Consider the following 14,096-nt stretch of genomic DNA (forward strand, 5'->3'; position numbering starts at 1 on the left):
AAGCTTGACTCGAGGGATGAACTCATCTCGAGGAGTCATGTGAAGAGTTGGCACGAGGAGTATCAGTCGACTCGCGGACTCGGAGCTCGACTCGAGGAATTAACTCATCTCGAGGAGACATCGTAGAGCCTGCACGAGGAGTATCAATCGACTCGTGGACTCGAACTCGACTCGAGGACTCTCGTAGAGCCTGCACGAGTAGTATCAATCGACTCGTGGACTCGAACTCGACTCGAGGACTCACGTAGAGCCTGCACGAGGAGTTTCGTGAAGAGTCGTCGCGAGGAGTATCGATCGACTCACGGACTCGAAGCTCGACTCGAGGGATGAACTCATCTCGAGGAGTCATGTGAAAAGTCTTTCTTTGGGACCTCCGGCCTAACCATCGGCCCCTTGAGACTTTATTATTATATATTTTTTGAGTTGTTGTTGAGTTGTTTTTGATTGAGCATTGATCCCTGTTAGCCCCCCGAGTTTCTTGCGTTTGTGAGACGAAGGCCAAGAAACTCTCGTATTAGAGGTATACAATAGTGTGCGTTACACTTTTTCATGTGTGAAATAACTCTTTATTGCAATAAGGGGGTCGTTACAGGTGGTAATGGCACTTGGCCTTCTTTTATGAGAAAAAAAAAAGAAAATTATATTTTTGAAATAAAAGCAATCACGAGGTCGATCGAGTTCGGTCGTGAGTTTAAGGGTCGAAGTAACGACACTCATGGCTTGCTAGCAGACGCGACGAATTCCTTGAAATCCCCACCTCGAATTAGGGAATCAATTCGCTTCTTAAGCTGCTTGCACTCGATCGTCGCGTGCCCGTGATCTTTGTGGTATTCGCAGAACCTACTTTGATCTCGCTTCGCGGGGTCCTTTGTGAGTGGAGCATGGCTTCCCAGCTTATCGCGGCGTAAGCTCAGGATCCGGTCGGGCGTTGTGTTGAGCGGGATGAAGGATCGCTTCGGGGCTGGAGAAGGGTGGTCGTTAGGGACTTGACCCTTCCGGCGCCTTTTCCTTCGTGACTCGGGACCAACGGCCGGCATCACAAGCGTGGCTGCGCGCTCTTGGTCGAGTGCTCGATCAATGTTGGGTGGTTGCTGCCCCAAGATGATCGCGGTCTCGCGTCGGGCGTTGAGCTTTTATCTCAAGTCGAACCCGTGATTCTCTCTTTGAGAACTGAGGCGGTCTCTCAAGTCTCCGGAGGCTGTCCCTATCACCCTTGTTAAGGGTGCGTCATTCAGGCGACGCCCTTGACGGAGGCCGCGACCATCGACGTTGTCACCTTCACGAGGGTTTTGGACGCGGATGGAGAGCTTGGAGCGTCCCTTTCGGGACCTCGAGACTGAGCGTTCTCGGGTATTGCGTGAGCTTTGGAGCCTTGACGTGGTCGCCCGAGGGTGTCCCCTCGAGGGCGCGTGCGCGTGCTCATCAGAAAGTTGACGTTTCGACGCGGCCGCCCGAGGGTGTCCCCTTGGAGGCGTGCGCGTGTGTCCACTTTCGTGAATAGCGTGGTCGAGGTTGGTCTCGTGGTTGATGTAATCGACATTGTTGGAGTCGAGGAGGTCGGCGATGAGCGCCGCGGTGACGCCGGGGCGGTCTAGGAGCTCGGCGAGCCTTCGAGCCGTGTCCTCTCGGACTGCGGCCTCGGGGTCATTCGCCAGGTCTCGGGACTGGCTCTCGTTATCACGAGGTTGCCCTTCGAGACGGTGCACGGAGCTTTGGAGGTCGCGCCTCGAGCTAGTCGCTCGGGCGCCCATGGAGGTGGCGGGGCTACGACTCATCTCTCGAGAGTCGTAGAAGTGAGAAGAAGACTGGTAGAGGGGATGTGTTGCCAAGGTCGAGAGATCCCCTCCTTCTAGCGCCAAAATGTTGTCGCTGTTTTTCGAACAACTATTTAGGAGCCCAGAGTGGTTAGACCCAAGGCCGGACCAAGTGGTCTCACTCCGGCTCGAGCGTGTCGGACTTGGTATCCCAAGTCTTCCCTTAGCTGTCTATGGTATCTGTCTCGTCCGGGCACCTGAAAAGCAAGCAGAGAAGGTGTGAACTACAAAGGGGAAACAGAGGGGTTGCCTCTGTTTACCTCTCCGACGCTCAACATTAGTGGGATTGAGGTGGTTTGTAGAGGGTTTAGTGTTTAGAGGTCGAAACTTGAGAGAAACGAGCGAGGTACGAGTTCGAGAGCGTTTCAGTACTCAAATTCGGATTACCCGGACTAGGGGAGCGGCCCCTGTATTTATAGGTCTTGATCACCTCATCAAACCTTTGGTTCCAGGATCTAGACGCTTGCTTGAGTCCATAAATGGACTTCAATAATTTGCAAACCTTGTGCTCTTGACCCTTTTCTATGAATCCGTCTGGTTGAGCCATATAGATTTCTTCTTCCAGATAGCCATTCAAGAATGCCGTCTTTACGTCCATTTGCCAAATCTCATCATCGTAATGAGCTTCAATGGCCAGAAGAATTCTGATGGATTTAAACATGGCTACAGGAGAGAAGGTTTCGTCGTAGTCGATTCCTTCTCTTTGGGTAAAACCCTTAGCCACAAGTCTAGCCTTAAAGGTTTCAACTTGTCCATCAGCTCCTTTCTTCCTCTTATAGATCCACTTGCACCCAATCGATCTAATTTGTTCGGGTGCATCTACAAGAGTCCAGACTGAGTTCGAGTGCATAGACTTTATCACAAGATTCATGGCTTCTAGCCATTTTTCTTTGTCCAAGTCGACCATGGCGTCTTTAAATGACACGGGGTCGTCGTCGTTCGCATCCAAGGCAACGACGTTTGCTTCAAAACCAAGATATCGGTCGGGCTCTCTAGAGACCCTCCCACTACGATGAGGCAGTGTAGCACTTGGACCAACGTTTGTGTTTTCTTCTTCATCTCCCACTCTCACAACAATTGTTGGTGGAGATGGATCCCCTTGGACGTTAGTCTTCGGGGTTGGTCTAACAGTTTCCTCGAGTATAATTGTACTTCGAGGCTTATGATTTTTAACATAATCATCTTCAAGAAAAGTAGCATGAGTTGAAACGAATGTTTTCCTATCAATAGGATCATAAAATATACCTCATTTTGTCCCTTCTGGATAACCAACAAAGAAACAACCGTTTGTTCTTGGTTCCAGCTTGCTCGATTTCTTTTTCAAGACATGAGCGGGACAACCCCAAATACGGAAGTGACGCAAACCTTCAGGTGCTCCATTCCATAGTACTTTGGGTGTTTCGGATACAGATTTTGAAGGAACTTGATTTAAGATATACATGGCATCTTTAATGCATAACCCCAGAAAGATGTTGAAAGTGAAGAGTAGCTAATCATGGATCTTACCATGTCTAATAAAGTTCTATTTCTCCTTTCAGCAACCCCATTTTGTTGAGGGTTACCAGGAGCCGATAATTGCGACTCAATCCCATGCTCAAGCAAGTAATCGGTGAACTCATTGTCTAAGAACTCGCCTCCCCGATCCGATCGAAAGGTCTTAATAGTCTTACCCAATTGGTTTTCAACACAAGCACGAAATTCTTTGAACTTACTAAAAGTTTCAGATTTTCATTGCATTAGGTAAATGAAACCATATCTAGAATAGTCGTCAGTAAATGTGACGAAGTATTCATAACCGCCTCTCGCAGCTTCACTCATTGGTCCACAGACGTCAGAGTGAACAAGTTGCAGAGGTTCGGTGGCTCTTAATCCTTTTCCAGCAAAAGATCGGTTGGTCATTTTTCCTTCAATACAGGATTCACAAACAGGCAGAGTTCCCACTTGAAGGTGTTTCAACGGCCCAAGCCTTGAAAGCCTCTCTAGCCTCTTTATATTTATATGACCAAGTCTTAAGTGCCATAAATAGGTTTGTTCATCACTAGACAGTTTAATTTTCTTATTAGATGTGGGTTTAGCTACTTTAAACATTTCAGCATTAAATGAACATTTATTTTCAGGAGTTAATACATATAAACCATTATATAATAAGGCATCACATATTAATCTTCCATCTAAAGAAACACTCATAGTTTTCTCATTCACAGATAAAGAAATTTTTTGTTTAAGTAATTCAGAAACTGAAATTAGGTTTCTACAGAACCCAGGAATAAAATAAACTGAATCTAATATCAAATATTTATTTCGAAATCGGAGTCGAACTATTCCTAAAGCTTTAGCCGTGACGGACTCTCTGTTCCCCACTCTAAGCTGTAGTTTGTCTCCCCTCAGTTCCTCCCACGAGTCAAACACCTGTAAGGTTGTACAAACATGATTAGTTGTCCCCGAATCAATTATCCAGGACGAGAGAGAATCTCCAACATATAATGCTTCTAATACATGTAAGTGAGTGAACGGTACATTACCTTCACACGACTCAGGGCTGATGTCATCATCATCAGGAATCACTATAAGTGATGGCCTTTCCATTACGAGAACATTCTCTAATGGTAAATCTTCTGGTGAAGGTGGACGAGGCGGTGGTGCCAAACTCGGTTGCACCTGATGGTAAGCACACTCTATCAAACCATCACGCCAAGAAAGAAGTTTGCTTTGAAACTTCGTCATTTTATAATCCGGGCCAAAACCACGAAAGTAAATGACAAAGTCGGCGTATTCCTCGGCGAGTGAATTCAGAATGATTTCAACCCGAGTTGCCTCATCAATCTTTGTGCCCCGAAAGGCGGCTAGATTCATCCAATCCGTCATATTTCTCATATAAAGAACTACGCATTCACCAAACTTCATTTTGTTATCCATAATATACTTCAAGAGATCATAATTCGAAGTCATGCTGAAATTAATAAAATACAAGTACATAAATTACTATTGAAAAGAAAAACATTCATCATATAAATTTAGGAAATAAAAAACATAATGCATAAGCACGGGGAAAAATACTAAAGATTTAAAAGACCCAGTTTTTTATATTCCAAGGTAATTCGACTAATAGTCACAGTCCGTTTCACTCCGGTGATGTAACGGAGTGCACCTAGTGAAAATGAGAACCATCTCAGATTAGTGAACAATCACAGTACATGTACTTTCATAACTATGCTCACTAACTACCATTTTAATAGGAATCGTTGGCCACATGAGCAACCACCGGTTGGTTCATGCATGAGTCGACCCAAAATTTCAGTGAAAGAAATCTAGCCCATACGCACTAGCGTAACTAGTACACGCAGAGATCGACCTTCCCACCTATCGTCAGAGACACAACCTTGGTATTGGAATCAGAAAAGCCCTTCCGAATGGAACTGACCACCATGTTTAGAAAACCGCCGGTCACGAGGGGATCTTTCATCCTCACGGTGTTGTGTCAATGTTGGAGGCCTAAGACTCAATATACTTTTAGTATTTTAATTTCCTAGCATTAACTTTAATCTAGGTGATTAACTCGTGTTTACTAAATCATATTAAAAGCACGAGTGATTCTAAGCTACCCTTAAAAACAATAAGTTTCGATATAGTTTAGTGATTAGGAAAATTGTGACATTCTAGTCTTCATTATCCTAATAGTATTCCTTCACGGAAAAGCTCCCAGTAGAGAAGGTGAGACACTATGTCTTCTTAAGTACCTCTCAGCTTAGCCTCTTATCGGCTTGGTGACAAAGCTCTCCGATCCTTTCAACTCATTCATTAATTAACTATCCTAATCCAATTATACAATTTTAATGAATGAAAGCCCATGAAAACCATAAACATACGATACATGATCTAAGTTATAGCATACAAGCATGGCAAAGCAATTAAATAAACAAGCATAGCAAGCATGGTTTGATTCGTGTTGATCGTATCCTAATTGGCTCTTATAAAGTAAATCAAGATGAGCCCAATCATATTGGCCCATGGATTCAATTGGGCCCATTCTTATGTCCTTTAGAAAAATAAATCAATATCAAATTATTTAATTTTTCTAATTTTTATCGAAAAAATTAATTAAGTAAGTGCCCATTCCAATGTCCCATTTAAAATAAATCGATATCATAATCATTTATTTTGTAATGTTTTAAATAAAAATCATTAGGGCTCAGCCCATACAATTAATTAAATAAAACATTAAAAAACTTAATTTTTTTTTCCTGTAAATTTTTTTTTTAATGAGTGGGCCCGTGGGCTCACTAGGGTTTCCGGGCTGAGGCCCGGACGAATCCTCTAATCTTGACCAAGGTCAAGATTAGACTTGAGGCTGCACCGGACCGCCGCCGCCACGAGGGCGCAGCCCTGCAAGAAGAGGATGGCCGAAACTTGTCACAAAATTTTGTGACAAGTTTTCTTATGGCGTAGTCGTTGAGGCTTTCTTCGTCCGTCATGCTTCTTCGTTGTCTGTCCATCTCATCTCTCGCCGATCGTCGTGATCAAGAACGTCGCTCGTCGGATTACAACAATAATAATAATAATAAAAGATTTACAAAAAATCCTATACCCTTTGAATTTCGGGTGTACAAAAATCTAGAAAAGCGAGAATCAAAAATTCTACGATCAACCACAAATCACAATTCACATAATCAGATATTGAATTGCATGAACTTCATATCAAAATATAAATTCATTCAAACCATATTACATTTACTCACATGAACGAATCAATTAATTAAGTAAATCGACTAGCTCTAATACCACTTGTCGGGGATGATTCCCCCATATAATCATATTAATGCGGAAAAGTAATTAATTACGCTAATCATGAGCTAATTAATTCAATGATTATATGACAAGATCTAGATTTACGTTAATTAAAAAAATTATACGAGAGCATATATGTCAAGCAACCGAAATAAGAGTAAACGAGTACTTACATTGATTTTCGATTCACGAACTGAAAGCTTTCACAATCCGTCTTCATCTTGAACGTACAAGCCTCCACACGATCAAATAAGGGACTCTACTTCAAGGACTCGATGTGATGACACCTTAGTCTTCCGAAACGTAATCTCCGAGACGAATAAGAAAAATGAGTGGGCACAGTCTTTATCTCACTAGATCACGAAACTAGGTGTTTCGAGATCTCTCTCTTATTTTACTAAGAATGGAAACGAATTTCCGAGGGGAGGGAGAGGCAGATGCACGGCCAAGGAGAGGCTAGGATGCACGAAATTTTCACCAAATAATTGATTTTTTTGCCTTCTCATGAACCCCTATTTATAGTAGTAAAATGAGATATTCATGGAATCTTCCAGAATATTTTATTTCCTTTTATTATGTTCACACTAGTGGATTAAATCTAGGCCATTGGATCTCATCTAGTGAATCCTGCTTTTTCTCTCATCCATCAGATCAATATCTATGAGATATTATTCTTTTATTTAAATAGACAATAATTTATTTAGTGAGATAATAAAGGAGAATATATTATTCTCCTAAATATTCTCCTAAATACTTTCCTTTAAATAAGGAGAAAATATAGGACAATATCTTATATTTCTCTCTCTCCTTTATTTAAACAAATAAAGATAAAATATTGGTAAATATCAATATTGAAAAAAATCGGATTTGGAGGCACATGGCCAAGGGGATTTGCGCAAGTCCTTATGCCGAAATTCCCAATTCGATTTTTCCATGTGTGCAAGGCCCAATTGCTTAAAACCCAATTAATCATTTATTTACTTGGTCCAACAATAAACAAATAATTAATAATTGTTTATTTACTTGATCAAACAATAAATAAACAATTCTACCATAAATATTTATTTAATTATGCAAATACCCGTTTTCCAGAATTAATGCTGTCAATCACAATTACAGCAAGTGAGATTAATAATGATAAACACTATTATACGAAAGTTCTTATCCGCCTTTATCAGAGCCGAATTGGGGACTATGGACCTAGTAATAGGAGCTTAACAAATCCGATGAAAAAGACGAAATAGTCCTTTCTCTTTTGTCCATCGATTCGTCTAATCTTGGTCAAATACTCCACCTTGTAAGCCAAGACTGAACTCTCCTTTATACTAGAATTATATTTACTCATCGTGACGAGTGTCCACTGATATAGTCAGTTTGTGATCAAGAGAAGTCAATTTTTCCGTTATACTTCTCTTGATACATATCAGCCCTAAGCATTGTTGCTTCCCCAGCGAAAGATTCTTTCGAACGTTACTTACTTCGAAAGTGCGCGCAATCTATCGGTTCTGGAATCAACCCTTAGGTGAGAGAACATTAACCTTCTTTCAGGAAGGCTGGATTCTGTATCTGTAAATCATTTCCCACTCGAATTATGCTATGAGAAAACTCCCAAGACATAAGCTGTGATTAGCATGAATAGCTTTTTAGCGAATGAGTCAAAGAGCTCAGTAACATAACCCAGTGTCCATGATCACTTCAGGATTTAGATCAAGTCTCATTGTGACCATCATAGTGGCCTCGGTTAGTGTGTCGTAACGGTCCTTAAACGACACATCTACACCAAGACTTGTCCAGGTCGTACACTTACCACAAGTGTAGAATGCTCCCACATAGTGATCAGCCTTCACCTATGTGTTCCACATATATGACTTTAGATATAGTTTTCCAGGCGTATATCAGTCATCGATCATGTTTTAGCACACCGCCCGAACTCAGGTGCCCAGCACATGACTCTGTTAGATACGGAGGCTATGGAATAATGAATGTTTAATAAATCTCATTAAATAAGAAATAACGCTTTCAATTCAAATAGATAATAAATGTCAAACTTTATTTTATTAATAATTTCAACGAGAATTTACATAAGTATCTTCTCGTGGGCAAGAATTCCTAACACCCATAAGTCTGCTATGGTCAGATCGTCCTCCACAAACATCGAATAGTGTTTCAGGAATGCAGTTGATAGTTTGTCAAAACTATCGATGGAATTCGGCTCGAGTTTGGAGAACCACTCTAAGGCGGACCCAGACAAGCTTTCAGCGAATAGTTGGCAGTATCATGCCTCTAATTCTCTCTCTGCGAGCATAACCTGTCCCATTGCGACTCTGAAGGACAAGATAAAAGCTTTCGGACTTGAAGTGCCACTATATCGCGGAAGGCGAACTTTTCCGGTGTCTCCCAGTTGCACTTCAGTGATATTTTTGGCGAAAGGAGTCCTCCTTGTCTCTTCGACGAGACGATCTATCTCGGGGGCCGAGCTGGTTGCAGAATGAAATTCTGAGCGAACAGCTCTCAGTTCGGCCGTTATTGATTCCTTAAATCGGTCATGTTGGGTTCGCCCTCGCGAAAGAGGCAAGGTCCCGTATGTGCGGGAGCGATCGCGGTCGCACCAACCGGGCTGTGTCGAGTCTGACTCACCCCGCCAAAACGTTGTCGGATGAACGTTTGATAGGTCGCCGAAGGGAGAGGTCCCGCATTAGTCGGGAAGGACCCGGATGGCGTCCCCCCAAGGGGAGGCAGAGGGAGGCCGGAAGGGTCGATCGTGACTTCTGCCACGACTTCGCTAGCCGTACCCCCGAGCTGAAAGCTTGTGCAGGGAGACTGGTCCGTTTCTTGGGCGACCTGTATCTCAGAGAAATCCAGACGGACTCCAGGAGGGAGAGCCCGGCTTGTTTGCGCAACCGAGGCTGCTTGACGAGCAGATTCCGAAGCGGTCATATCTCCGGATCCCACTAGCTTGAGGGTCCGGGGTGTTTTGAGGAGTCGAGAGAGTATTGAACCGGTCATTAAGAGCTCGGTTGGTCTCAGCTTGCTCATCTATTTTTTTGGTCAGCATATCCAGGATTGCCCTGATCCCCGGGAGGATCTCCTCTCCGGATTCGTAATGAGTCGGAGTGGAAGACATGATAATTTTTTTTTTACGAACTGCTTCTTCCGAGATTGGTCTTTTTGAATTTTCCCACAGACGGCGCCAAATTGCTGATATCGATTTTTAAGCCAATCAACAATCAAAGATAAAAGAATGCTCAAATATTGTATTTTAAATGGGCTTCGAAAGACGTCGTATAAGAAACAATACAAAAATAAAAACTGTAATAATAGAAGAATATTAATTATATTGATCGTGAAATGAGTTACAAAGGACGAGCTGACGAACTCAATAAGACGAGCTCAAGACTGTAAATACAAAATATAATTGATTGAGAACTGGGATTGGAAGCTTGCGTGTGTGAAAATCGTTGTCTCCTCTTCTATTTATAGGCGAGATGGAACCTTCTGGCCGAAGACACGTGTTCATCGATCCACACTCATCATCAAGGCTGAAGTCGTCCAAGATCCGGTCTTCGCGGCGTGGTCTACTCTTTGACTGATCGATCCTTCTGACCAGGAAGACGTGGTCGAGCTGGAGTCCTTCATCGAGCCGGGAAGTGTTGCTGGACTTGGGCCGATCTGCCGAGAGTGAACTAGGCCCATAATTGATTCCGTGGGCCGGTCTTTAAATGGATTATGGGCTTTAGTCGGGCCAAAGCCCATCCGAAATAATATTTAAATATTTGAATTTTTATACCCCCACAATATTTTTTTTTTCATGTATAATAATTTATGTTTTTCAATCTTCATTTTCTCCTTCTGAAATATTTTGCATTTGATAAAGTTGAAAGAGATAAGTTTGGTAAAGAAAATACACTAAAATTTACAAAAATAAATTAGTAGTTTATAAATTAACAAAAATTAACACACATTAACTACCAACTGTTTCCATTCTACCGAACTAAAAATTCAAAAACAAACCTAAGAAAATGTAAAAAAATACATCAACATATAAAGAACATGCCTATCTCAAAAACCCGGGACAAAAATGCAATACGAAATTAAAAAAATTAAAAAATATATTTATTTTGGTTTATTTTTAAAATTTCTTGTCTAATAATTATTTTTCACTTTTACACCTTTGATATTAGGTTTATTGATATAATCAATAGTTATTGTATTTCCTATATTATATTCGTAGATTATGTTTATTTATTGCATTCTAAATATTTTAAATTTCAATCTCAAGTGCTTATTATGGAATTCTAACTGGTAAAGTTGACTTTCTAAATAGGTTGACTAAAACGTTGGTTAGTGTTTAGTTTTCATGATTCAAATTACACAAGGGTATGTTCGTTATTTTATATTCGTAAATTTCAGTAAATATGTAGATTGAAAAATTTATCAAATGTTGGTTAGGTCCTAAAAACCATGTATCAAATTGGCTAAGTTGGTAGTTTGCTCTAATTTATATCTATATATTATTATGTATACATTTGAGTATATACTACATGATATATTATCATATGAGGGACGAAATACTAAAAAAAAAAAAAAAAAAGAAGATGAGCATTTGCACAGGATGAAAAATATATGAAGTTATGAACACATTTTTGTTCCAAACTCCAAATGAAGTTATGAGCACATATTTTTCATTCTGTTGGCAAAGGCCTCTTTGGCTGCTGCGTAGTGTCACGTGAAGGTTTTTCGCTTTATTCCTTCTGTTTTTCTGTCGGCAGAGAGTGCCATTATCAACATGGGTCGTTACAACTGGGCCCACTTGTTTTGTCTGACGTGGACATTTCTAGTCTCTCTTTTGCCTTTTTCTTCTTCTTCTTCTCTAAACTGAAAAACACGGTTTATTGGGATATTCTCATTTACTAGACCTTTGGCTAAAAATAATATAAACACACTTTGTTTCAATTCAACAAAAAAGCACCGAATGTTATTAGTGTTCACAGCTAAAACACAATCAATGATTGGCCACAAGTGGATTAAAGCGTCAAGTTTTTCAGTGAAATGTTTTCCTATATGATTATCATGTGGTTGTGTTGTGAAATACCCAATTGGTTTATCTATGAGTACGTAAGAGCTAAGTTATTTATTTATTTTTTTTTTTTTTATGAGTTAAATTTGTTACGAATAAAGTTGTGACATGATGATTTTATGATTAAAGCACTAACATTTCATGTTACTTGGTTCTAGCGATGTGGCCAAGTAATTATAATTTCAAATCTTTTTTTTTTTTTTGGAAGGGATAATTTCAATTATGCATGCTATGAATTCGATATAGACACCAACCATTGACAGAACCCAAAAATCCAAAGAGAAAATAGTGACACAAACTAAAGGAAAGTATAAATTAGGTGTGATTGCATTGGACGCCGTATCCAGAGGGGTATCTACTTAGTTGTTGTTATATCGTACACTTTAATATGAGTCTTTCCAAATCTAGCACGTTGCTATATAGTATTAGTATTATTGACCTCCATTCCATTCTTGCATATTGCATTTTCTTCTTCAGACTTTGAATGCAATTATTCATTGGTGTTTTTGCATTTATTCCACGATTATGTTAGACATTTATTGAAAATATTTATAAAATCATGGATAATTGTGATGAGCCAGTTTCTTGCACATCATATGATGCATTTCGAGATATTACAGGGACATTATAAAAAAAATGAAATCTCAAATGTCATCCTCACGTTATTACATGTTATTCATTGGACATAAATAGAACGATCATTTATTTAAATACCTGTATATTTATGGAAAAAATGGAAAAAAATACTCTTTTTAACTTTTAAAAATGTATAAAACACTCGTTTTAAATTAATTTTTTTTAGTTATTTATATTTTATGTGCGGATGTTCACAATTTAAGATTTGCATTTTTATAATAAAAAGAAATATGAATTTTGTAAGTGATGTAATTGAATATTTATAAGTTTGATATTTACAATTTCATAATAAATGTGTTGCAAATCTTTGCAAATGTTTATAAGTGAAAATAATGACATGTTTACTATATATAAGTAAATGTTCATGATTTTTTTTAAAGAATGAAATGTTATACGATGTTTTTCATTAGATTAGGGTTTGGGAGCTACATATATATATGCTAAACATGAAATGTAAGGTCTCTTGTTGTAACGATTTTAGACTATAATTCAATTATAGCATATCATGTATAAACTTTGATTGGTGGAAGATGATGATATATGATACACTTTGAACAACTTCATGGCTCTTTCGAATATTTCTCAAAGATTTATGGATGAATTCGAACACCTGAGAACCTCATTTATAGAAACACGTGCTTCGCACGTGGTGTTTGTAGTTGTAATCAGTAAATAATTAATATATGTATGATTTAATTTATCAAGTTTTTCTTCAAAGCATGAGGTTACAAATGAATACTAAGTTATGAAATATTTCAACAATATATAATACTTAGGGAGTAAAATTTTTTAGAGACTCTCATAATCAGTGCAAACATTTCAAGGAAATATATAGTCAGTGGCATACTTAAAAAAAAATTGACATAAGTAAATAAAAATCAGAGTAGTCGTAATAATAAATCAAGTTCTTAAGTTCTCAAACCTAGCATTTTATCATTCATGTCCTTCGATTCCCAGACCAAGCACGTAAAATTTAATAATAACAATTCAAAATCGATTCCACAAACTTTATCGTTAATCATGAGAATCATCTACACCACGTGCTGGAACGTTCTCCAAGTACTGGTTGACCTCAAGAACCATAACACTATGCAAAGGCACAGGCTTCCTTTGTCCCTTTACGAACAAAGAAACCAGCATTAGAGTCTAATAAAATTTAAATGGTAAGGGAGAGCCATAGCATGTATATAACTTATCAGACAAATTGAAAAATAATAAATGAATAATTTACCTTTAATAAGATTCAGATGTTGCTTTACTGGAACTTGATTTCAAGGATGTGGGCAATCTTATGCCAATCTTGCCCTTTATCTTTCTCACACCGTTGCTTCAACAAAGGATGGCATATGTGGATTGATAAAACAGAGAGAGAAGCGGGTCCAACAACCACCTGGTCTTCACCAAAAGATAAAGAGTGATTAACAGAATTAAAGATTGGAAAAATATATTTTACATTAAGATCAAATCATTAAATTGTTGAGAAATTTGATTGCTTTTCCCCGCCTATGAATAGCATTCCAAGACCGTTCTTGCTCCCGATGATACAGTGATATTGTTGCTCTGAATGGCTGGGAATATATAGAGTGAACTCATTGGCTACGAATTACGGCCTAAAATTTGTCTGAAGAGATATCGAATCGGGGATGATTGAAGATGAGCCAGATAGTACGATAAAAAAAGCTTTGTTTTGCAACAATGGTGGGAAAGCATACCCATTCTCGCGAATCTGTTTGTTCACAAAGAAAGCATACCGTGACCTTCTTGTCCGTGTGAGTTCAGTCTCG

At 39.4% G+C, this 14,096-nt stretch overlaps 1 long non-coding RNA gene across 1 annotated transcript; it reads right to left on the reverse strand.

The window, feature by feature from the left end:
* Positions 1–13,317: 13,317 nt before the first annotated feature.
* Positions 13,318–13,848, reverse strand: LOC149407908 (uncharacterized). The gene is made up of 3 exons (XR_016294531.1): positions 13,816–13,848; positions 13,544–13,702; positions 13,318–13,428 (listed from the first exon to the last, which is right to left on the reverse strand). It is a non-coding gene; the product is annotated as an uncharacterized LOC149407908 (long non-coding RNA).
* Positions 13,849–14,096: the final 248 nt, after the last annotated feature.

This window comes from Urtica dioica, chromosome 1 (genome assembly GCF_054948205.1).
Source record: "Urtica dioica subsp. dioica isolate 48M chromosome 1, U.dioica_male_clone48M_v1_H2, whole genome shotgun sequence".
NCBI lineage: Eukaryota > Viridiplantae > Streptophyta > Magnoliopsida > Rosales > Urticaceae > Urtica > Urtica dioica.